Source organism: Papio anubis, chromosome 4 (assembly GCF_008728515.1).
Source record: "Papio anubis isolate 15944 chromosome 4, Panubis1.0, whole genome shotgun sequence".
Lineage (NCBI taxonomy): Eukaryota > Metazoa > Chordata > Mammalia > Primates > Cercopithecidae > Papio > Papio anubis.
The window spans coordinates 21610041-21634610 of NC_044979.1; the positions used below are offsets into that span (position 1 = coordinate 21610041).

General features: G+C 37.1%; 1 protein-coding gene and 1 long non-coding RNA gene across 6 annotated transcripts in view; one reads left to right on the plus strand and one right to left on the minus strand.

The window, feature by feature from the left end:
- LOC116274462 overlaps positions 1-20501 on the plus strand; it is a 61776-nt gene extending 41275 nt beyond the window's left edge. The window contains exons 2-3 of one of the 2 annotated variants that reach the window (XR_004183114.1): positions 20076-20176; positions 20412-20501. This is a non-coding gene — a long non-coding RNA (uncharacterized LOC116274462). Of the gene's footprint in view, positions 1-20075; positions 20177-20408 lie in introns of both variants that reach the window. The other variant, XR_004183115.1, reaches the window with a different exon arrangement.
- CHRM2 (cholinergic receptor muscarinic 2) overlaps positions 1-24570 on the minus strand; it is a 155985-nt gene that overhangs the window by 49590 nt on the left and 81825 nt on the right. The gene's annotated exons all lie outside the window — the stretch shown is intronic.

The following is a 24570-nucleotide window of genomic DNA, read 5'->3' on the forward strand; positions in this document are numbered from 1 at the left end:
TGACAAAGGCTAATATCCAGAACCTGTAAAGAACTCAATCGAATTTACAAGAAAAAAACAAACAACCCCATCAAAAAGTGGGCAAAGGATATGAACAGACACTTCTCAAAGGAAGACATTTATACAGCCAACAGACACATGAAAAAATGCTCATCATCACTCACCATCAGAGAAATGCACATCAAAACCACAACGAGATACCATCTCACACCAGTTAGAATGGCAATCATTAAAAAGTCAGGAAACAACAGGTGCTGGAGAAGATGTGGAGAAATAGGAACACTTTTACACTGTTGGTGGGACTGTAAACTAGTTCAACCATTGTGGGAAACAGTATGGCGATTCCTCAAGGATCTAGAACTAGAAATACCATTTGACTCAGCCATCCCATTACTGGGTATATACCCAAAGGATTATAAATCATGGTGCTCTAAAGACACATGCACACGTATGTTTATTGCAGAACTACTCACAATAGCAAAGGCTTGTAGTCAACCCAAATGTCCATCAGTGACAGACTGGATTAAGAAAATGTGGCACATATACACCATGGAATACTATGCAGCCATAAAAAAGGATGAGTTTGTGTCCTTTGTAGGGACATGGATGCAGCTGGAAAACATCATTCTCAGCAAACTATCGCAAGAACAGAAAACCAAATACCGCATGTTCTCACTCATAGGTGGGAATTGAACAATGAGATCACTTGGACACAGGAAGGGGAACATCACACACTGGGGTCTATTGTGGGGAGCGGGGAGGGGGGAGGGATAATATTAGGAGATATACCTAATGTAAATGGCAAGTTAATGGGTGCAGCACACCAACATGGCACATGTATACATATGTAACAAACCTGCACGTTGTGCACATGTACTCTAAAATTTAAAGTATATAAAAAAACATCAAATAGTATAATTCTGGCTGTAAATTACTTGCTGTTATTTTAGACTATTAAATAATCATTACATTTTTCTTTATTATTCTGCAGTGGGATAAAATCATCCCATAAGAACCATTTGGCTCTTTAAAAGAAAATGCATTCTGACCAACAAATAGGCACCCCTACCATCCCCACCACCATCAACTCCATTACCATCTTCACTACCATCACCATCATTACCGACAGCAATTGCTACCATCATCCCTGCCATCATCATCATCACCTACCACCATCCCTAACACCATCACCATCATTCCATCCATTCCACCATTCCTTCCATCCATTCCACCATTCATCCATTTTATCCACCATCATTCCGGCCACCATCCACCATCATTGCCTGCCACCGGGCACCATCCGCCATCATTGCACCGTAAATCCCTGACATAAATCCTTGCCTGCCACCGTCCTGACGCCATCCGCCATCGTTGCCTGCCTGCATCCTGACGCAATCACCATCGCCTGCCGCCGCCATCCGGCAATCCCGCCGTCGATTTACCTCCCACCGTCCGGTGGCTTTCATCCGCCGTCGTTGCGCCGCCATCCGTGGGCATCCACCATCGTTGCCTGCCACCGTCCCTGACGCAAGTCCGCCGACGTTGCCGCCGATCCTTGCCATCCGCCGTCGTTACCACCATGACCACCACTACCACCTTCATCAACAATGCAGACAGTGGTCACAAGCATATTCCAAAATCCAGCTTAATTCATTCGAACCTGAGTTCTCATTTGACAGAACTATTAAACATATTTTTTTCTTTCATAAGAAATTAAATCTGAGAAAACGCTAGTGGGAATGGAATCACTGGCCTGAAAAGTAGAGTTCTTGGCAAGCAGCAGACCAAGTGTCACTGAAAGAAGGAGAGAATAAATAATGGAAACACCACAGGCGATTGTTTCTGGAAACAAGATATATAAAGTAATATATGCTGCTATGCTCTAGGTTGGACAAAGCAAGACAGAGATTCAAGGAAGGACAGATGAAACAGCCTTAAAATGAACAGAGATACCAAAAATTTCCCCCAAGGTAGGAGGTCAAAGAGACTTTTAAGAAATAAATAAGGATTTTACTCTCACATAAAGAAAATAAATCCTTTAGCTTTTTGTCTGTTGGTAGATTTATGTTATTCTGAAAGATGGACTTTACTGAGCTTTAGGAGAAAATCAAGGAAAAAAAAAAAAAAAAAGGCATGCTGGCATTCCCCAAAACAGCTGCTTTTCTATTCCTCCAAGGCTCAGTATATGTAATGTCCAAAAATCAGATCAATCAGTAACAAGACAGTCAGACAGTGAAACCATTTTGCCCATTTTGGAATCAAGTAAACAAAGCAGTAGTTTTCAAATAGTTATTTCAGTTCAACCACAGAGAGCTCAGAGATTTTACTGCTGCCTACTCCCTTTAGAGATTAGCACCAAAAATACAGATGAGAGTACTGAAGGTGAAAGAATAAAAATCAAAAGATTCTGTAACCTGGAAGGAACACAAGATGCTTTTTAATTTGTCTTTTAGTTCTCATGCAGATTTTTACCAAACTCTTGAAAGAAAGATTAGAATCACCGTGTGCTTTTATTATTTTTTAAGTAAATCTATCATCTTTTCCTTAATACATTTTTCTCCCCACCTGTTTTTATTATAACTATATTTTTCTGTTACATCTTCACTAAACTCCTCCAGCAAGTCTCTCTCTCTCTCTCTCTTTTTTTTTTTTGTGAGACAAGAGTCTTAGTCTCTCACCCAGGCTGGAGTACAGTGGTGCGATCTCGGCTCACTGCAACCTCTGCCTCCCGGGTTCAAGCTGTTCTCCCGCCTCAGTCTCCCAAGTAGCTTGGATTACAGGTGCGATTACAGGTGCCAGCCACCACACCTGGATAATTTTTTTGTATTTTTAGTAGCGACAGGGTTTCACTATGTTGGTCAGGCTGGTCTCGAACTCCTGACCTCAGGTGATCCACCTGCCTCAGCCTCCAAAGTCCTGGGATTATAGGCCAGCAAGTCTTTAAACTCACTGAACTAGTGTGGTCTAAATTGTAGGATGGAGTTAAAAGACTGCAGAAATGGGGTACAGTGAAGCTGAGTTCTAGTCCAGGCTGACTGCTTTCTGCGTTACCTGGGGACAACTATTTTAGCTTCTATATGCTTTCATTCCATTATCTAGAAATTGAACAAATTGATCTAGATGATCTCTGAAATCTGAATTCTGGTTCTAATTCTAATGTTTCCAAGTTTCTGTGCTGCCAGATTTCAGCAATTGGCTTGAGAATTATTTCATTCAATATTCAAGCTACTTATTTAGTGTTTATTATTGCCAGACAGTGGACTAAGAGGATGGAGAAGAGGAGTAATTAATTTATTTTGTTCAATCGTGTCAGTTATTTTCTTCAGATGTTTTGAAATTTGGAAAAGTTAAAAAGGACATTGATTCGCCCCATCTCACTGTTTCTCAATGGAACTGAGGGAAAAATGGTGATCTTAGATTTGGGGCCCAAGCAAAATCTGAGTCAGTAGTGAGCCAGGTGAGTGAGACAGAGTTTAACTGTGTAAAGTTACAAAAAGAAAGGTGAAAAGAGAAATGGCCTTTTTTTCTCTAAGGTATTGACATGGAAGTTTTAGGAAGAGTAAATAATTTTGAAAAACCGAAGTATATTTATGGAATTTTTTATGCAAGTATTATATGTAACCTGCTAGCACAATGTAATTGCTCATTAAATGTTGTGGCATGAATGAACTGAAGGTGACTCAAGCAAGCAATTATCTTTTATAGACCTACGTGCTCAATATAAAGAAGTCCAAGATGTTGGTCTCTACATTAAGAAAAATTACAATGAAATAGTAAAAGAAATAACACAGCCACCACCGCTTCATGCACTCTTGTGAAAACAAGTGAAATATGGGATTACAACAGTTTCAAAGAATAATAGAAGAAATGTAGTAAGCTAAAGATGGGTAGTATTTGAATAAATTGGACGGGTATATCTTGGAAGGGAGTCATGAAAGCAAAAAGACTATCATGAATAAAGTATGAATAAACAGATTTTGTTGAAGAAGAATTATTATGTAAGGGAGATAAAAGATAAAGAGACAAAGACAAAAAGAGATAAAAAGATAAAGACCAAGAGATAAAGCTAGAAATACAGGTGGAACTAGACCGTCATCCAGGCACATTTTCTTATGGACAGAATGTTTGCATCCACCTCCCAAATTTTTATGTTGAAGCCCTAACACCTAAGAGATGATATTTGAGATGGTGCATTTGGAAGGTAATTAGGGTTAGATGAGATCCTGAGAGGGAAGCTTCATGATGGGATTAGTGCCCTTATAAGTAGAGACACCAAAGAACTATTCCATGCAAGGATACAGTGAGAAGCCTGTCTTCTACAAGCCAGGAAGAGCCCTCACCAGCAACTGAACTGACCTAAACCATGAGCTTGGACTTCCCAGCTACCAGACTGTGAGAAAGTAAATATATGTTATTGAAACCACCCAGTCTATAGTATTTTGTTATGGCAGTCCCAGCTGACTAGTCTGCACTTCATCCCATAGGTAGTGGGAAATATTGGTTTTGAAACAATGATGTTAAAATGATAAGCAATAATGAAAGCAGCATTTTTGGCAGACTAGTATGCTGAGAGGGTATATGTTAACCTATGAAAAATGAGGAGGCCTAAAACAGAAGGACGTTGGAAAGGTGGCAGAACCCAGTTAGAAGGCCCTTAGAATAGGGAGTGTGATAGTGAAACACATGTTGGAACCAAACATTGATCAGAAGACAAGAATGTGTGCAAGGCCCAGCCAAAACAACACAGAACTTGGAAGGAGATTTGGAGGTGAAGTTTGGGAATAATGTGGAAAATCCTGGGATGCTTTCAGGATCCAGAGGTAAGCAAGGTGCAGGTGAAGCTTGAATAAGAAGTCAAGAATTTGAAGACACAAAAATCAGAGATCAAGGCAAAGTAGTGGGTCAAATCAGGAAGATAACCAGGAATTGGGTGAATTCAAATTTTAAGAAGAGCAAACTTTAATGCCAGATAGAATATATGGAACCCAAAGAAACAGAAAACTTGGGGTTGGAAATTTATTGGTACCATTAGCATTCTATCTTTGTGTATGCCTAATTATTAACAAGTTTTTTTTATTCCAATATGAATTTCACCATGTTGTCTTTTAAAAAACATTAATCCTAGGTGTGTGTCCTGCAGCTATTTAAGATATGTTTAACTTCTATATAATGCCCCTCAAGTAATTGAAGATGACTATCCTTGCCTCTTTCCAAGCAAAATATCTCTACTTCCTTAAAGGATTCCTCATGTGATTTAGTTTCTATATTATTAGGCATAGAACTGAATATAGTATTCACACAGACTCTGATGACTCTGTGCTCGTTCCCTGAGCGCACTATTTCTTTTAATGCTCATATGATCACATTACACATTTGGTGCTAATTGATTTATGTTAATGGATATTGGGACAAGACAGTGCAGTGTTTGTGTTTTCATGCCTGACTTATTTCACTCCGCATAATGTCCTCCAGGTTCATCCATATTGTAGCACATGACAAAATGTATTTCTTTTTTAAGACAAGTGATTTATTGTGTGTGTATATATATTTATGATAATAAAATATATGTATATAATAAAATATATACATATGATATATACAATATGTATCACATTTTATTTATCCATTCATTTGCCAATAGACATTTGGGTTGTTACCATATATTGGCTATTGTGAATAATACTAAAATGAACATTGGAGTGCAGATATCTCTTCAACATACTGATATTAGTTCCTTTGGATATATACCCAGAAGTGGGATTGCTGGATCATACGGTAATTGCATTTTTAGTTTTTTGAGGAACCTCCATCCAGTTTGTTGAGTGACTGTACTTATTTACATTCCCACCAACAGCATACAAGGGCTCCCTTTGTTCTACACCCTCATCAATACTTGTTATCTTTTTTATTTTATAACAGGCATTCCAGCAGGTATCAGGTGATATCTCATTGGGGTTTTAATTTGCATTTCCCTGCTGACTAACAATGTTGAGCATTTTTTCATATACTTATTAGCCATTTGAGAGGCTGTGACAGTGGGATGGGGAACAGAGAGATGTTGGTCAAGGGTACACATTTCCAGTTAGGAGGAATTAGTTTTGGAGATCTATTGCAGAAAAAAATAAGTATGTGAGGTGGTGAATATGCTAAGCATTTCACCATGTGTACATACATCAAAACAACACATTGTATATGCCATTAATATATACAATCATTGTTTTTCAATTAAAATGTAAATGTTAAAAGATAAAGCAGTGAACACAATGTCCACTTTCTTATTCTCAAATTCCCATGATTTGACCTAATTGTGTGGTTTTGTGTATGAAGTGTGAATGACTAAAATAAATCAACACCAGAACTAGAAGGTAACAGTACTTCCATAATTTTACAGAAATTCTAAAAAGATAGAAATATATGGAATCATATTATAAGATAAAGAATATCACAGAAGTTTACTCAGACCCTAATTGTAGTTTCAGTGGCGCTGTGAACTCATATCATGGACACAGGAATGAAAAGGTGCAAAGTGACAGAAAGGTAGAGGGCTAGAGCAAAAAGTCTAACAGTAATTACAGAAAGAGAGAACAAATATAATATAAGGAAGGAAATAATAAAAGAAAAAAAATGAAAGCATTTCTAGATCCAAATAAAGTTACAGTCCTCAAGTTGGAAGGGCCTAATATGTGTTAAGAAGAGTGTATTTGCAATCAACTTATAAAATACTCAACTTTTCTTTAATTATTAATAATTATTAATAAGAAGAATTAAGAATTATTAAGTCAGATCTATTTTCCTCTACTTGGTTAGTCAATATTTTGGACTTCTTTAAAGTTAAATTTTGTTTTAATTTCTTTATTTTTCCATAACATTAAGATCTTTTTGAATTCTGACTCAAATACAGTAACATTCATTTTCTCTCCCCTATTTAGATTATTCACACATTTGAAAATCACACCCACTTTATCATCAATGTATTGATAAAATGCTAATTGATAAGCCATTGCAGCACTCTAATTGGATATGGCAACCTTTGAAATTCCTCTGAGAAGTAACTAATCTTCTCTGGATAAAATTGCTCAATCAGGTTTGAGCTGCCCTTTATCCTCCCTGCTTTCCACAGCATTGTCCATGCAGGGATCCTGAAACATATTATCAGGTGGCTAGTTACACTCAAAGTGTACAAGATCTATGACGTTCTTCTATTATTTTAGTTCAGAGAGCTTGATGAGGTTTGCATTGATTTTTTTTCTTATGAATCATGATTATTTCTAGATCATCACATCCTATTTTTCAATATGTCCCTAAAGGATCAGTGTAAACAGAGTTTGCTTGGAATGATACCAAACTTACCAGTATATAAGTTTTAAAGCATTCTTTTCCTGCCTTGTAAACAGAATTTGCTTGGAATGATACCAAACTTACCAGTATGTAAGTTTTAAAGCATTCTTTTCCTGCCTTATAAACATAGTGTCAACATTTTTACCTTTCCTGTGTTATGACACCATTTTTATCCTACAGAGTTTCTCAAGAATTTTTGACACTGATTCCATAGGCATGTCAATACATTATTTTAATATCTATATTTAATTTCAACTCCAAAGAAAGTTAAAATAATGGTCCTGGGATATATGTAGTACTATGTAAAAAAAAAAAAAAAAACAGGCAAGTTATATTTATAGACTAATTATGTATTACCATTTGTATTAAAAACACAGATATTTTTAAGTAATTTTCAGAATTTGTGTAGAATATTGCACAGAATTATTTACAATGGTTGCCTTTCTGGAGAGAAACTGAGAGGACAAGAGGCTAGAAGACAAGGACAGGCAAAATACTGTGTGACTTCATGTACCTTTTCTATTTAGTATCATGTTCACCTACTCCTTATTCAAAGAAATCTTAAAAATTGAAAAAGAAAACCTTAGTGACCCTCAGGATTTGGATTTTGTGAACCAATAAAACTTAAAAATGGGAACTAACATGACATCATTGACTTTTAAGTTCACCATATAAAGACGTTACAATTAATTTACATCTGCCATCACCACGGTTTTATTAAAAATGAAGCGAACAAGACAAAGAATATGTGAAACCTATACAAACAAATGAATAAAACAATATCAGAATAAAAGGCATTCTTTTAAATTAAATTGAGTTTCATAAAGTAAATGCACTAATTAAAAAAAAAAATTGCAGAAGGCAAACATTTTGGAGCCAGTGATTGAAATCACCAAGATTCTTTTATGCTAACTTTCTCTTTTTGGGCATCAATTATTACTCTGCCTTTTCTAGTTTACAGTATTCTTCTTCATAGAAAAATGTAGAAGAAAAACAATATTATCTGAGTTCTGTCTGCCTGTGGTACTTGGTTAATATTATCGCATATTCTAAAGGGAAGGGCCCTAGGTTTTCCTTGTACTCGTTCTTCAAATAAAGGCTTCAGGTTATTTCTGCCACACTCTTGGGGCTTTTTTAAATTTTCTGTCAACACGTCATGGCTCATTTAGATGTATTCCCTTCCAAATATTATTCTAATTATTCCAACATTCCATTCCTTTGTATTATTTTTGTCTGTGTTCTTCCCATCTTGATTTTTATGTGTATCTCTTTAATACATGAACGCATCATAATAATGGCTTTTGCAGCCAACCACTGGGAGGCTGATTTTAGAGGACTACACTGTGATATCAGCTCAGATGAAGCTCTTTTCAAATTAATTTTTGTGTCTGTAGGAGCTTCTTTTTCTTCATCAAGATCGTTTTTAATTATAGTGTCATTTATTTCTAGACCATTCCATTTATTCTGAGTTATTTTCTCTTTTAGAGTATCTGGACCTGAAATTTTATGCGTGACTTTTCTGTTTCAAAATTCCTTTGGCAAAATGTAATAATTAATATGCAAAATAAAACAGGCTGCTCATTCTCTCTGACAATTTCTTTTGGCTTTAATTTCACCAATTAATTTGCTCTTGTCAATGAGAAATAAATCCATAATAACAATTCCATTCACTACTTCCTCAACTACTGAACTATGGAAGCCACAGTAAAACAAGACATTTCTTTCAGATTTTAGATTGTCTCTATTTAGGAAAAAAAATGGACTCCTAACCAATATGCAGATGTTTTAATCCCCTCACCATTAATATATGTTGTTTCTGCATCATCTTGTATACCTGAATTATGAAAGTCTTTTTTTTCTTTTTTTTTTGATTTTTTTTTAATTTATTTATTATTATTAATACTAAATGAAAGTCTTTTGACAAGAAGGCTGTAAAAGTTACCAGAAACACCACAATCTCTGTTATTTTATTACAATTTTAAAGCTCACCACAATATACATGTCTGCATTAATTCATAGCTATCTATACTTTTATATAATTCTTGACATAGAAATTTCACTATTTATACCTGTTTTATTTAAATGAAGTATAATGTCCATGCCTTTATGTCAATCATGAGTTCTCAACAAGATTTCTAATATTTGTAAGACTTTATAATACCTAGAAGGTCCTTTGTCCAAATTATACTAAAAAGGTTCAGAAAAGAAGGGAAGGAAGCTTAACTTTTAAAGCAAGTAAAGAGTTGTTAGTTTTGAACACTTTAAATAAACTGCTAGCAATTATTTTATTAGATGTAATTGTTGGACTGGTCACAAAGAATATGTAAGAAAACTGAACAGATGTCACACAGAAGAGACAGTGGGTACTTTGCTTCCTCTGTTACAGACTTTCATGAATTGAATACTCTGATGAACAGACTACATAGGCAGACTACATAGGCAGGGAAATTCTGTCTTAAACTTTGCAGCTTCAGTTTTTCTGTCTGCAAAGGAAAAAGAAGGAAGGAATCCAATATTTCCTTTGGGAGACTGGACAAAGGAAGAAGAAAGAATTTGGCAACGCTGACTGGTCTCATAATATTTTTTGATATTTTGCAGGCAGGCAGTTGAAAAATGTTTTTCTCCCAGCCCTTATACTGCCAAGGCCAACTGAGGACCAAAGACAAAATTCCAGGCAGCACTCAAAAGGCTTCCAGAAGTCATAGAATTTTAAAATTTGAGCTGTATTTTTTATTGCCTACAATATATGTAGGAGAGTAAAAGTTATCTGCACGAGAACAAGCTGAAATAGTGTTCCCCTAAATAGCAATAATATATGGATGTGTTGTATATAAAAGTTACTAATTTTCTTTTAAAAACATATAGGGTGTAGCACACCAACATGGCACAAGTATACATATGTAACAAACCTGCACGTTATGCACATGTACCCTAGAACTTAAAGTATAATAATAATAATAAATAAATAAATATAAAATAAATAAATAAATAAATAAATCTTAAAAAAAATAAAAAAATAAAATAAAAACATATAGATATATTTAACCATTTCTCAGGGCAAATAACTAATACCAATTTTTTTTTGAAAATTGTATTCTAATGAAAATTTTCTGCTGTCAGTATTTACTTTTCTTTCACTAGATGCACCTGGGAAAGAATTATTTGGCTGGAACCTTTTTGGTGAATTTATATGGACCAGCAGCAAATAGACAAACTTTCAAAACAGGAATGTTCTGCAAATAAATACAATTGATTTCATCAGTGACTAAATATCACAAGAACTCAACCGAACAATGTAGTATCAAATGAGAAGTATAAAGAGAAGACATCACTGTCACCAAAAGAAAAGGTGTCTCTGTTATAACATCTGTAACCAACCCGGAAAGCTTTGCTAGAGCAGTATTCAGTGGATCTCAACACTGGAAGCACATTAGAATTGCCTAGAGAAATTTTTTTAATTAATGCAATTGCCCAGGTTTCACTTAAGTGATTTCAATTTAATTGCTCCACAGTGGGACCCGGGCATCATTTTTAAAAAAGTGATTCTAATGTGAACCCAGGGCAGAGAGCCCTGGCTGGCTAACCCGTGTCTCTAGATGGGAGCAGATGAACTGAAACGTACTGGACTAAATTGTGGGGAAGTACGCCTTGAATAGAGAAGAATTAATTTCCAACATTAATTTCAGCATATTCTTCCTTCAGTTTTCATCCTTGAAAACAAATCATCTGAAACCCTAGAGCCCTTAGATCTTGTCAGTAAATTACCTTCCTCCTGAACTGCTATGAACATCTTTTCTGGCAAAGCATCCTTGATCCACTGCAGTGCAATCAGTGCTTCACTGCTTTGATTTTCTTGAATTGTAAGTTCCTCAAGGGCAGAGATCATGTCTTCTTTAACTCTGTTTCTCCATTGCTCAGCACCATGTCTCGTGCTTATGAGATAAATGCTTTTTCAAACAAATGTATTAATTAACGGAAAATAGAAAAGGAATGGACAAGTATGCAGGCACCCTGGTCTTATCTTTTATTTATTTTTCTTTTCTAGTGTCTGCTTCCTGCTGTCTTACCTTCTGTTTCCTTTTTGTTTTGTTTCTCTTGAACCCTGGGGCAATGTTTTGTTTCAAATTTTCTCTCTCTTTTTTTCTCTCTCAGTTGTCTTCTCACTCTTCCATGTAACATCACAAATCCAGTTCGTTAAATTTGATTTGTATTCTTTCTTTGTAAAAACTAATGTAGGTAGTTAATCCTAACTGTATCAACCCTTTATTGCAATTTCAATTATTAATTTACCTACAAGTGGGTAAGTTCCTTGAAAGCAAGACTGGATCCACCATAATTCCTACTACAGTGTAGAACATATTTTAAGCTCTTAATAAATACTTGTTGACTTTCAGGGCCTTAATTATTTTTCTGTGAGCGAACTCTGAGTCACACTGAGGCGGTTTTTCACTAGTACAGAGGGTACTTTGCATATTAGACCTTTTCTGACTCTTTTAACAAGGATGCTGTTGTTTATTCCCAATCCAATGTCATTCTCTGGCAGATGAAACTTATCTTGCAAGTTTGTACTGGGCTTTTGTTTTTTAAACTGATGCCAAGTAAATGAAACTTACTCCTTCAAAAAATTACATTTCTCGACTAACTTTCAATTAAGTGGACAGTTTCATATTTCAATATGGAAAGCTTAACAAATGCCCTCAGAGAACAGGGCATTACCACATGTTCTTATTTAGAGTCTACTTAATTCTCCCCTGCAACCACTACCACTCACCGTCTACTATCCTCTCTGACCTCAAAAACCACGAGTTGTGGCCAGGCATGGTGGCTTACACCTGTAATCCCAGCACACTGGGAGGCTGAGGCAGGCAGATCAGTTGAGGCCAGGAGTTCAAGACCAGCCTGGCCAACATGATGAAACCCTGTCTCTACTAAAAATACAAAAAATTAGCCCAGTGTGGTGGCACATGCCTGTAATCCCAGCTACTTGGGAGGCTGAGGCATGAGACTCATTTGAACCTGGGAGGCAGAGGTTGCAATGAGCCAAGATTGCATCACTGCACTCGTTTAGACAAAAGAGCGAGACTCTGTCAAAAAAAAAAAAAAAAAAATTACCAGTTACCTATTCAGTTGACAGCAATGTTATTACTGCAGAGTTATGAAAATGTGGGCATGTGCCCCTCAGTATAGTCTGCCTGAGGCCTTCCAGTCGTTCCCTTTCCCTTTACAGATTCTAGGAAAGGTTGCCGAGAAGCTATTTTTATGTTTGTGCCCTCAAAACACTGAACTCTTCTGGAACCTGCACTGATGTCATGTGAAACAAGCAATCCAAGCCATCCTGTCTTCCCTAGGATCCATGCCCCTCGCCACCCCAAGTCTCCTTCTCCTCTACTTTCTTCTCCACATATCCATGACCAGCTCTTCTCCTCTGAGTTTTTGTCTTCTTCCTTCTCTTTCTTTTCCTTTTGCCTATCTCTCACCTTCCTTTTTTGGACCCCTTTTCCTACCTCTTTTCTCTAATGAAGTGTATCTAGATATATCTTCCAGTTTAAAAAATGTTTTGAGAATTTACCTACCAGTAAACCTATATAACTCATATATAAATAAATGTATACACCGACAGTTGTCCTAATTTTTAGATTAAAATGTACCCCAAAGTCTACATTTTAAAGAATGAACAAAAATTAGAAATATTTTATTTATTAACTGAACAGAAACTTTTTGCTTTCACTAAAAATAATTAAACATTTTCAGTGGGAGAAAATTAGTTGAGTATGCATCATTTAAAAAGTATTTCATTTTGCAATATAGTACAGAGGCTCCTCAACTTATGATTATGTTACTTCCGGATAAACCTATTGTAAGTTGAAAATATTGTAAGTCAAGAATGCATTTAGTCAACATACCGAACATCATAGCTTAGCCTAGACTACCTTAAACTTGCTCAGAACACTTATGTTATTAGCTTCCAGTGGCAAAATCATCTAAAACAAGAAATATTTGATAAGAAAGCGCTGAATACCTCCTGTAATTTACTAAATACTGTACTGATAGTGAAAAACAGAATGGTTGTATAAGTCCTTGAAGTATGGTTTCTACTGAATGCATATGGCTTTTTTATAAAAAAAATTAATTATTATTATTTTTTTTTATGAAGTCTAACTCTGTCGCCCAGGCTGGAGTGCAGTGGTGCCATCTTGGCTCACTGCAGTCTTTGCCTTCTGGGTTCATGCAGTTCTTCTGCCTCAGCCACCAAGTAGCTGGGATTACAGGCACCTGCCACCCCCAGCTAATTTTTTTGTATTTTTAGTAGAGACAGGGTTTCACCCTGTTGGCCAGACTGGTTTAGAACTCCTGACCTCAAGCAGTCTGCCCACCTCAGCCTCCCAAAGTGCTAGGATTACAGGTGTGAGCTACTGCACCTGGCTGAATGCATGTGGCTTTCATATCCATCACACACACACACATACACACACACACACACAAATCGTTGAGTTGAACCATTGCAAGTGAAAGAGTTTATTTCTATATTTATGAGATTGGTTTATTGAGTCTCAACACAATGAACTGTAGAATAGACAAAAAAAAGTGTGAATATTTTATCAACCATTGCCTTCAAGCATGTTTTGTCAAATCTCACTTTAGTAGTTACTCTACAACTTATAGTTAAGTTGTTCACTTTAGCAGTTACTCTACAACTTACAGTTAAGCAGTTACTCTAAAACTTATAGTTAAGTTAACTTGGTCTGCTCCAGTTTACCTCTGGTCTCTGAGTTGGGAGGGATGGTGATCTATTTGACTCCTTCTTTGTCCATTGACTGGAGAATCTGGGAATGATTGAATAGGATGTTCTGGCTTAGCAACATTTGTTTCTCTCTTTCCCCACTGTCTAGCTCCTCTGGTGTTAGAAATGGGAAGAAGAAAGAGGGAAACCAAACATCCTCTTGCAGTTTTTCACGTCTATACTATGTGAAGGTAGTGCTAGGTCCAAGCCCATTCCACTGGCTGCTAGCAGCCTCTGTTAACATGGAGGTCTTTGTGTAGATGATGTGGATGGTTTTCTAGGGCAGCATGCAGCTGCATTCCAGAATTTCCTATCTCCTAAGACCCAGGTACAGAGAAATACATTTGTCTACCACTGGCCACTGGTAAGAGTTAATTCCTTTAGCCCCCTCTTAGGTTGGGGCACAGCTTGCTTGGTGCCCAGTTCTAGGAGAGCCACACAGCTACTCCCTTCCTTGCTCTACGTTCTCCCTCACCCAGAGCCCCAGAAACCACAGGGATAGTACTTGCACTATTTGAGGCGGTACTATTTAGAATCAGGGATAGAGTAACCCCCTACCCTTCACTTTTCCTCCTTCTTCTTCTTCTTCTTTTTTTTTTTTTTTTTGATGGAGTTTCACTCTTGTTGCCCAGGCTGGAGTGCAATGGCGCGATCTCGGCTCACTGCAACCTCCGCCTCCCAGGTTCACGCGATTCTCCTGCCTCAGCCTCCCGAGTAGCTGGGATTACAGGCATGTGCCACCAGGCCCAGCTAATTTTGTATTTTTCATAGAGACGGTGCTTCTCTATGTTAGTCAGGCTAGTCTCAAATTCCCAACCTCAGGTGATCTGCCGCCTCGGCCTCCCAAAGTGTTGGGATTACAGGCGTGAGCCACTGCGCCCAGCCCCTTCACTTCCTTCTTAATGTATGCTTTGGTCTTCTGACACCCACTTCAGAAATCACCAGAAGGGAAAAATGTAGTGTTTGGTTTCTGTCTTCACATTCAAGCGCATCCTACACATTCTGTGGCTACTTTTAAACTCTACTAATAATTCTTTTACCAACCTCTACATTTACACCCTAATGCAGCCTAGCATAGGCCTAATGGATCTACAATACCAGAACCAGGTGTTGGTATCCACGTGTCTCAGGCACTCCTATCTCAACAAACACATTTCTTGTTAGTCCTCCACTCAAATCACTTTGCTTATGTTGGTCAGAAGGGCGTAACCTCCTTTAAAATTCATACTCTGAGTTACATTTTAATGTAAAAATTACTATCGTAGAAGGTATACATTCATTTGTAAGTATATAGATTTATTGGTGGGTAAATTCTCGAACTATTTTTAACTAAAGGATGTATCTAGAGGGCACTATTAGAGGGTAGAAGCTAAGGAGAGGAAGGAGATAAGAGAAAGGTGAAGATGACTTGGCTCACCATTGTTCACATGATATTAGTGCCTATCCCAGAAGAGGTTCAGAGTCTCCAGGGCAGAAACATAAAAATAGCCTCTCAGCCATCTTTTCAGACATCTCTAAAAGCTAAAGAAGAGACCAACTGATGGGCCTTGGAGTGACCATACTGAGGGGCATATGCTCAAATTTTTGAAACTTGGAATAGTAATATTACTGTCAACTGAAGAGATAATCCACTGTGTTGTGGACAGAGCTGGCGACCCATTTAATTCCTACCTCCATTTAAAAACTATTTCGTGTAATTTGAAGTCTCATTCAATCTCCAGCACTTCTTACCCATTCTTACTCTCAACAGGTGATGCTGGCCAGACATGGCGGCTCACACCTGTAATCCCAGCACTGTGGGAGGCTGAGGCAGGTGGATGGCTTTAGCTCAGGAATTTGAGACTAGCCTGGGCAACATGGTGAAACTCCATCTCTACAAAAAATACAAAAATTAGCTGGGCATGGTAGCACACTCCTCTAGTCCTGGTTTCTTGGGGGTCTAAGGTGAGAGGGTAGCTTTAGCCCTAGGAGGTAAAGGTGGCAGTGAGCCATAATTGTCCCACTGCACTCCAGCCTGGGCAACAGAATAAAATCCTATCTCAGAAAAAAAAAATGATGACACTGCTTCTTCGTTTTACAATAGATATAAGAAGTACAATAGAAAATAGAAGTGAATAAAAGAAAAAGTCCACAGGCTCCCATTGTGGCATTCAAAGAGCTGCAAGCACCAGAGCCCAAACACTCTGCCCTCCCCGCTGCTAACATGGCTGAAGTCACTGTGTCTAAGATAAAGACAATGTCTCTTCTTGTTCACTGGATTCCTTCTTCTCTTACCAACTCTAAGATGTTGCCTTCTTATCTATTCTACCAGCTGTTCTCTTCGCTCTCAACTGGCTTGTTTCCATTAGCATACAAATGTGCTGGTAATAATTCGCCAAATTCTCATTAGAAAAATAAAAGTTTGAAAAATGGCACCAGTATAATCAGTTTCAAACTATGTTACAAATGGAATAGATTACATAATATCAAGCAGCCACTATGAGTCATTGTTATTTTTCAAAATCAGATGATCAAATGGTAAATATTTAGTTTTTAAACTTCTAGCTTAATTTATAAAGTATCACATTTCAGTTTGATATTCTTAGTGAATTGATTTAAAAACTTTTCAGTTGATAAAATGTTTTGACTAATTAGAGATGTAGCTCCAAAAAAATTTTTATCTTTTATTCTAGACATGATTTTCTATGCAGTAGTTACTGAGATGTCATAATATTTAAAATTTGTTTACAGAACTCTACAAAACATTTAACATGTTCAGGAAAATAACAACTTTTAAACTTACTGAGGTGTGAATAGACACTAGATATATTTATACAATATAGAGATGCACAGTGCTGGTATGTACCTTGTGGCTTTTTCAGATACACGTCATCCCATGAGTACTCTATTTGACAGAGATCCCAACTCATCTCTCAGATATCACTGAGTAATAGTCAAAAAGAATAAGCCGATATTTTTATAATTGTATGGATGTCATTGCAGAGCAAATAAATAGACTGTCATTATCTTTTGTGGGTTTGTGTGTTTGTCAGCTTATTTAACATTTCCAGTTTATTTGCACAAGCTTCGAACCAGTAAGTCAACAACTTGAAAATCAGAATGCACTGAATATTTTGCCAATAGTTAAATAGTCCCTTAGTTGGTTCCTAGTTCCTTCATTAATGGAGCTATTCTAGAAAACACACACATACACGTGCACGCACAAACACACACACATATACCACTGTGACACCTGTTGTGTTGATAGGAGTGGGCTGCCCCCAGAAGATGTCCTGAACAAAGCACAGAAATTGCCATTCAAATCCTTGGCCTCCTGCCCCAGGTGAGTTCCTGACTTATTGTGCTGCCTCTCCAGCACAAAGTGAAGTGGAGTTTTGGCACTTGGTCTGTAGAGTCATCCAAGAGGATTGTCAATCCAGGCCCAAACACCTACTTCTTCCATTAGGCATCTCTGAGAGGCCTTGGAGTAAGGGGAGTCTCGCCAGCTTTCTTGAACAGCAAGTCCCACGGCTAACCTCACATTACCTCACATGTAGCCTTCGAGTGTGTTTGCTAAGGAGTCAGAAGAAGGAGAGGTCCTCACCCTATTGCTTTACACTTCCTCTGGTAAAATGGGTGTAATAATAAGAGAGAGAGGGAAAAAAACCTTTTTATGATCCCATTCCCCCTCCCTGTTCCCTGTCTGCATTGATTTGTTGCTTTAGTTGTCACTAAAATATCTTCTTGGCAACTGACTATACAGCTACAGACAAAGGGATTTGAGTTGAGGCTAATGTGTCAGCCGTCACCATTTATTCACTTAATAATGAAGGTTAACATTTGAATGCTCTAACAATAAAAAAGTATAGCAGTAATTTATGAATCCTGTGGGTAGAGGAAGAGTGGAAATGTGGGTAGAGGCTTCCCGTCTTCTTTTGCAACTGATGCCCCATTTATATCTGTTTTACATATTGGTGTTCAGTAATGGAGGATTCAAAAACCAGGTCTATTTTCAATCCAGGCTTCCTGTTGCTATCTATACCCATTAATCTTAGGTCAGAGTGAAGCATTTTTTTCTAGGTGACTAAGAGTTGACATTTCCCCTTAAACAGCACATTTATATTAAGGTTCATCTAGAAAACAGTTCAAACAGAAAATAAACAGTACTTTAAAAAGAATGTATAAAAACCAAGCAGGAATCAAAACAAAAAGACCGCTGACTAACAGTTCTTTCTTGCTCTCTCATAAGGTCTATATTTTATATTCCATGCCATTCCAGAGTCTTGAAATAACTCCATCCTTCCATGAGATCACCTTCTTTGTCTTGTTCAAAATTATTTTTAAATTCTATTCTCTGTGTTGTAACGTGATACAATTATAGTATCCCTCTTTTCCCCCATTAAAAATATACATGAGGGTGAACTGGAATCTAATATTTTTTCCTTCTGAGTTACTTCTAACTCTGGGAGTAGTGTAAGGATGAGGGAAGTTACTCAGTAAATATCAGTAGAAGCATTACTTCCATTTATTCAAGTAGAATAAAATATATAAAAAAGAAATTTAAAAACACTATTATATGTGCAGACAACAAGTAGTTAATGAGCATATGGTGATTTATAACACTTTGTATAAATAATGTATGTTTAAGGTGCCAAGTTGAAATTCAGGTATCAATCAAGAGAACAGACCTTTATTACTTTTTATCAACTTCATTTTATAATAATATTTTTCAAAAATTAGTAGGGCATAGAGAATTCTCCAGATTTTAATGTGTGAAGATAGTTATTCCAAAATTCTGCAAAACCAACTGCCCAGACCGGTGACCATACTTCCTAGCATACTCCAACTGCTTGGAAGGGCAAAGAGTGCCTCCTTAAGCACAGAGAGACAAAGGCCAGGACATTCCTTTTGAAATGAAAGGCCAAGCTAAACCATGTTCTGTCATGGTCATGGATACAGAGCTCATCCCACTTATGGCTGGAATTTGACAAATAATATGGTGACAGTGCATAAGGTTGAATGTATCCCATCTTATTCTACTATTAGAATCGATACTTTACCATTGGGAAATAATTAAGAGCCAGGTAAAATGTGAAAACCCAAGGACAAGAGTGTTCCAAGGAAGTAACAAATACTAAGTTGAAACCCCAAAGTAATAGTACTAAAGGTGCCATTTTCACTCATAACATTATTATTCAGATCAGCAGTGTACTTCATAAGAATTGAGTTATTTAATGCACTAAAATGAATGGACTATAAAATATTTTGGCTAGTAAAGGAAGCAGTCAGGATGCATTTCAGAGTCATAAGAAATAAGGAGGACAGGTGAATGTTTTACTCAAAAGGAGTTGCCCTATGTGAAAGAAAACACAAACTTTTAATACACTTTTATGGCTAAATGGAAATTGGACCTTCCAGAGCAATAAGGGAGACTGAAAAATGGTTTGTCCTGGAGTTCCTCTATCTATGAAAATAATTAACTTCCAACTGAATGAAAATTATTATAGAGATCAAGATCAGCCCCATTTAAATTAATGACTCATCAAGGGGAGAAAAACAATTGAAGCCACCATTGAAAAATGTTATTAGTGAAAAGGGAGTCTAGCTGAAGTGTTTCTGTCTTCATTCCTTTCTACAGAGCACATTCATAGCACAATTTAAAGAATTTATAATAAATCCTGCTATTATACAAATTCAAATATGCCATAACTTTCTGTTATATACAAAACCTTACAAAAAGAAATTTGTTTATTTTGTGTCTATTAATCTCTTTTTTCATGGACATCATTTAATCATTATGTATTCTTGAATGAAGGATATACTCATAGTTAAAGGAAGAGAAGAGGATAATATGGCAAAGAAAGCAAGAGAAAGATTCCTTGGAGTATCCTATTAGTACTCCCTAGGCTTCTCTCTTCAGTCATATTCTTTTTTTGTTCTGAACACTTCAACTACCAAATCTATACTTCTATTCTAGAACTTCTGTTCTAAGCTTCAGGCTGATATATACTACCATCTACAACACAACTCTATGAGAATGCCCTTAAGAAACCAAGAAATGAAAATTCAGTACTTAAGGTATGGTACTAGTAGGGGTATTAATACCATTAGGCCCAAAGTGGGAAGAGGGGAGGATTCCTGGAACTGGGAATATATGTCTGTGTTGAGGGATGTCTACCAAGATCTGTGGTCTTTAGCAGAAGGAGGCAACAATCTATAGTATCTCCCAGAAGGGGCAGTGAAGTCATGAATATGTTAATCCAACTAACCTCTTGTCTCTTGACGCTTCCCATTTGTTGAACCCAACTAGCAGCTAAAGGATGGAAGAATCCATGGATGTAGTCAAGATCAGTCAGCTTCCTGGGCACCAATCACGGTGAAAGAGTAGAGAATAAAATACATCCAGTGCACCTACCTTTTCAAAAGTCTTTCATATTTTTTCTGTGTTCTGATATTTCTATGTTGTTTGTAGTTCCATGAACTCACTGTTCATGGGAGAGAAATAAACAGAAAGGGAGTTCAGGTAGAGAATCTGTTGAATATGAAGAAGAGACATGCAAGGTTTGTCAACAAAAATAAATTGTGTTACTAAGTTTAGAAGATAATCTACAATTTAGTAAGGTCTTAGAGAAAGACAGGTAATATGGAGGAAGAAATCGACAGAATCGTAAAATAACTTACATTATTTTGACCCTAAAAATGAGATGAGGATAACACGTAAAAGAGAATGGTGTAAGTTTGAGATTTCACACAAAGCTAAACACATGTGTGTACCTAGTTTATTTGCTCAGACAACACACCACCAGCTTTTTAAAATAATGGCATTGTGGAGGGGAAAAATATGTACATATATAAATGTATATGTATAGGTATATGCATATGTATATGATGCATATGTATGTGTATAAAGAATGAGGAGAGGAGAATCTAGATGGCCTTGGATTATTTACTCTTCCCTTTTGGTAGCTTGTCAAGGTGTCAGCTCTTCTCATAATAAACAGGCCATTTCTCTACCTAGATTCATTGTCCACCAGTCCAGCTCTGGCCCAAGCTCTCCTCTCACCATGGTGAGAGGATGGATGGGAAAATGTCCCAATGCATGTGCCAGTCAGGGGCAGTGCTGTGCTGCTTGGATTAGTCTTCTTGCCTCCACGGTCAGTGTTGATGGACCTTCTCTGAGGATAAGTGGGGTACAACTAGGAGCCAACAGATAATGCCTTTCTGATGCTGTATTGCCTTCTCCGGTTTTGCTTTGTCTGTCTGAAATATATATATAGATATATATTTTTTCATTAAATTTTAAGGCATAGGATGCCTGCTTTGCATAAGCAATTTTTGGTTTGCATGTCTGTTTCAGCCACTGTCTATGAGCTTTCTGAGGAAAAAGTCATATCCATCCTCTTCATTTTCACTGCCTGTCAGTAGAATGCACGTGACAGGCATTCAGTGAATGTTTGCTGAATGAGTAATTGGGCATGTGGCATAACTTAATGTCCCATGGCTGTGAAATTTTACTAACTATGGGTTTCTAAGGATAGACAAAACAAATGAAAGCACTCATATAACTTAAGATATTTGTGATTTTGGAAAGTCACAGAAAACACAGACCAGAAAAATCTATCTATACACTTAATAGCGTTTTGGTAATTTATAGAGGATCAGGACTCTACTGAGGTCTCTGAAGGGTCCATTTGTCACTACCAGAAATTCAGTGGTATTAATATTCACAAGCAACATAGGGGTAGTGGGGCACTTAGATGCTCAGTCTCTAAACAGTCAGACTGTATCTTAATTTTACTGATGTCAAACAATACAAAGCAAAACAAAAAACAGAACCAGTCTACAAGTCTGTCAAAAGATGTCTGACAGTGTAGCGACTCCTCAAAGACCTAAAGACAGAAATACAATTCAACCCAACAATACCATTGCTGGGTATATACCCAAAGGAATACAAATAGTTCTATTATAAAGATACATGCACATGTATGCTCATTACAGCACTCTTCACTATAGTAAAGACATGAAATCAACCTAAATGCCCATAATGATAGATGAATAAAGAAAATGTGGTATATATAAGCCATAGAATACTATGCAGCCATAAAAAAGAATGAGATCATGTCCTTTGCAGGAACATGAATCCAGCATGAAACTGGAGGCCATTATCCTTAGCAAACTAACACAGAAACAGAAAACCAAATACCTTATGTTATCACTTATAAGTGGGAGCTAAATGATGGTAACACATAGAGGGAGCAACATTTACTGGGGCTTATTGGAGGGTTCTATAGAGGTCAGAGGAAGAAGAAGATCAGGAAATAACTAATGGGTATTAGGTTTAATACCTGAGCGATGAAATAATCTGTACAACGAACCCCTGTGACACAAGTTTATCTGTGCAAAAAAACCTGCACATGTACCCCTGAACTTAAAAAAAAGTTTTAAAAAAGATGTCTGAGAAGCAGTTTCCTAAAGTAGAAACTCAGTCATCATGGGTAGAGAACAGCAGTGTAGAAGTCAGATGACCAGAACTTCACTATTGAAGAACATAAACAATTTGAACAATGCCACTGATTCTCAATTTCTCTTTTGTGAAATGATAGGACTAGATAATAAGATCTTTGATATGCTTTAATTAAGTCTATAAATCAGTAAAGCAATTAGAAGAATAATAGTAGAAGAAGAAAGGAGAAAAAATGAGAAAATAAGAGGAAAATTAAAATACTGCTTTTAACAGAAAGTTTTGCACTCTGTAGTGAGAGAACATGGCATAGTTATAAATATATTTTATGTCATCATATTAGAAACGCATAATTATTTGTCCTGTTCCAAATGTTGGAAAGGTATTGTGGATATCTTCAAAGTTTCACTCATGAGTTAAGACAACTCTTTTCTCTGTCCACATCCTCACACGCCCTCAAATCTACTTCTGCCCTTGTCCAAGTGGGACCAATAAGCTCTGTTCTGCTCCCACCCACCTTAAAGATCTGGAATTTCAGTTTAGCATTTGAGAGTCTATGGCGACAAATCCTGTACATTTAACAGGGAAGTAATCTAAACCTGCTTGTAAATAAGAGATGCTCCAAAGATACTATTTTCTCCTCAATCTGAAAACAACTGAAGAAAGAAGAGAAAGAAAAGAGCAGGAAGAAAAGATGGGTGCCAGGACCTGGAAAACCTATAGCAGGAGGAAAGGCAAAGAATGCATATAGATGAAAGGTTGCCATTTCAGTAGAAAAATAGGTCTTTTCTCAATTAACCATACCATACAAGGAAAGTGATCCAGTGCTTACAATGATGAATGTGGAGGGTGGGAAGGAGTCAATGAAAGAATGAATAAATTCACTGAAATATTGTATTTGTATAAGTTTCTTCTATCCCAGAGCCCAAGTTATTCTTTCCGGATATCATTAGGATAGGACAGCAAATCATCCCTTTTCGTCCTCTTCTTATATGCCAGCCCCTCACTCCCTCTTTTCTTATTTGCAATCAGAGAGGGAAGAATGCAGATCTGCCAAGTGCGTTATAAATACTGCAAAACAAAAGGGAAGTAAGCTGCAGTTACAGAACCTGCAGCTGGTCAGCAAAGCCAGTCTGTCTAGCAAGTCATATTTTATTATTTTCTTCTCCAAGTGTCATTTCTCTAGTGCCTATTATATATCTTACACAAGGTTTCACATCAAATCTACATTCACCCCCACCTTTCTCCAGACTGGGAGGTGCTGTGCTGGTGGTTGCTTTACAACAAATTCTATGTATCTTCAAGATTGACAGGTTTTCTTTTGTCATCCATGTACCTGGCACCTTTTGCCTCATTTCTATTAGAAGAATGAAAGCTGAAGTAACAAGAACCATTCTAGCTGGATATTCTATATGGTCTTACTCAAATAGCTTTACCCAGGGGGTCTCCTCTGTTTAAGAATGAGGAGTCTCAGGGAATGGAGGCCATGTCGGGCTGGCTCACATATGTATTCCCAGTGCTTTTGGAGACTGAGGCAGGAGGATCGCTTGAGTCCAGGAGTATAAGATCAGCCTGGGCAACTTAGGCAATATGCAAAAATTAAAAAAATTTAGCCGGACATGGTGGCATGTGCCTGTAGTCCTAGGTACTTCAGAGGCTGAGGCAGGAGGATCACTTGAGGCCAGGCTGCAGTGAGCCATGTTTTTGCCACTACATTGCAGCCTGAGGTACAGAGCAAGATTCTCTGTCAAAAAAGAAAAAAAGGTTCGGGGGTCATGCTATTCTTGTAAAAGCACTGGACTTGTTCAGCCCTGATTCAGAATCTTCCACCAATTTACTATGTTACTTTTTGCAACTTCTTCATCTGTTTTTATTTTCTTTTTCTTTTTTTGTTGTTGTTTTTAGCTTGAGGACTGAAATTCAACTTTATTTATTCATTTACATTATTCACTGGAATTTTTATTGCAATTTCAATTCCTACAGTGCATGTTTTTGAGATTGAGGACTTTCC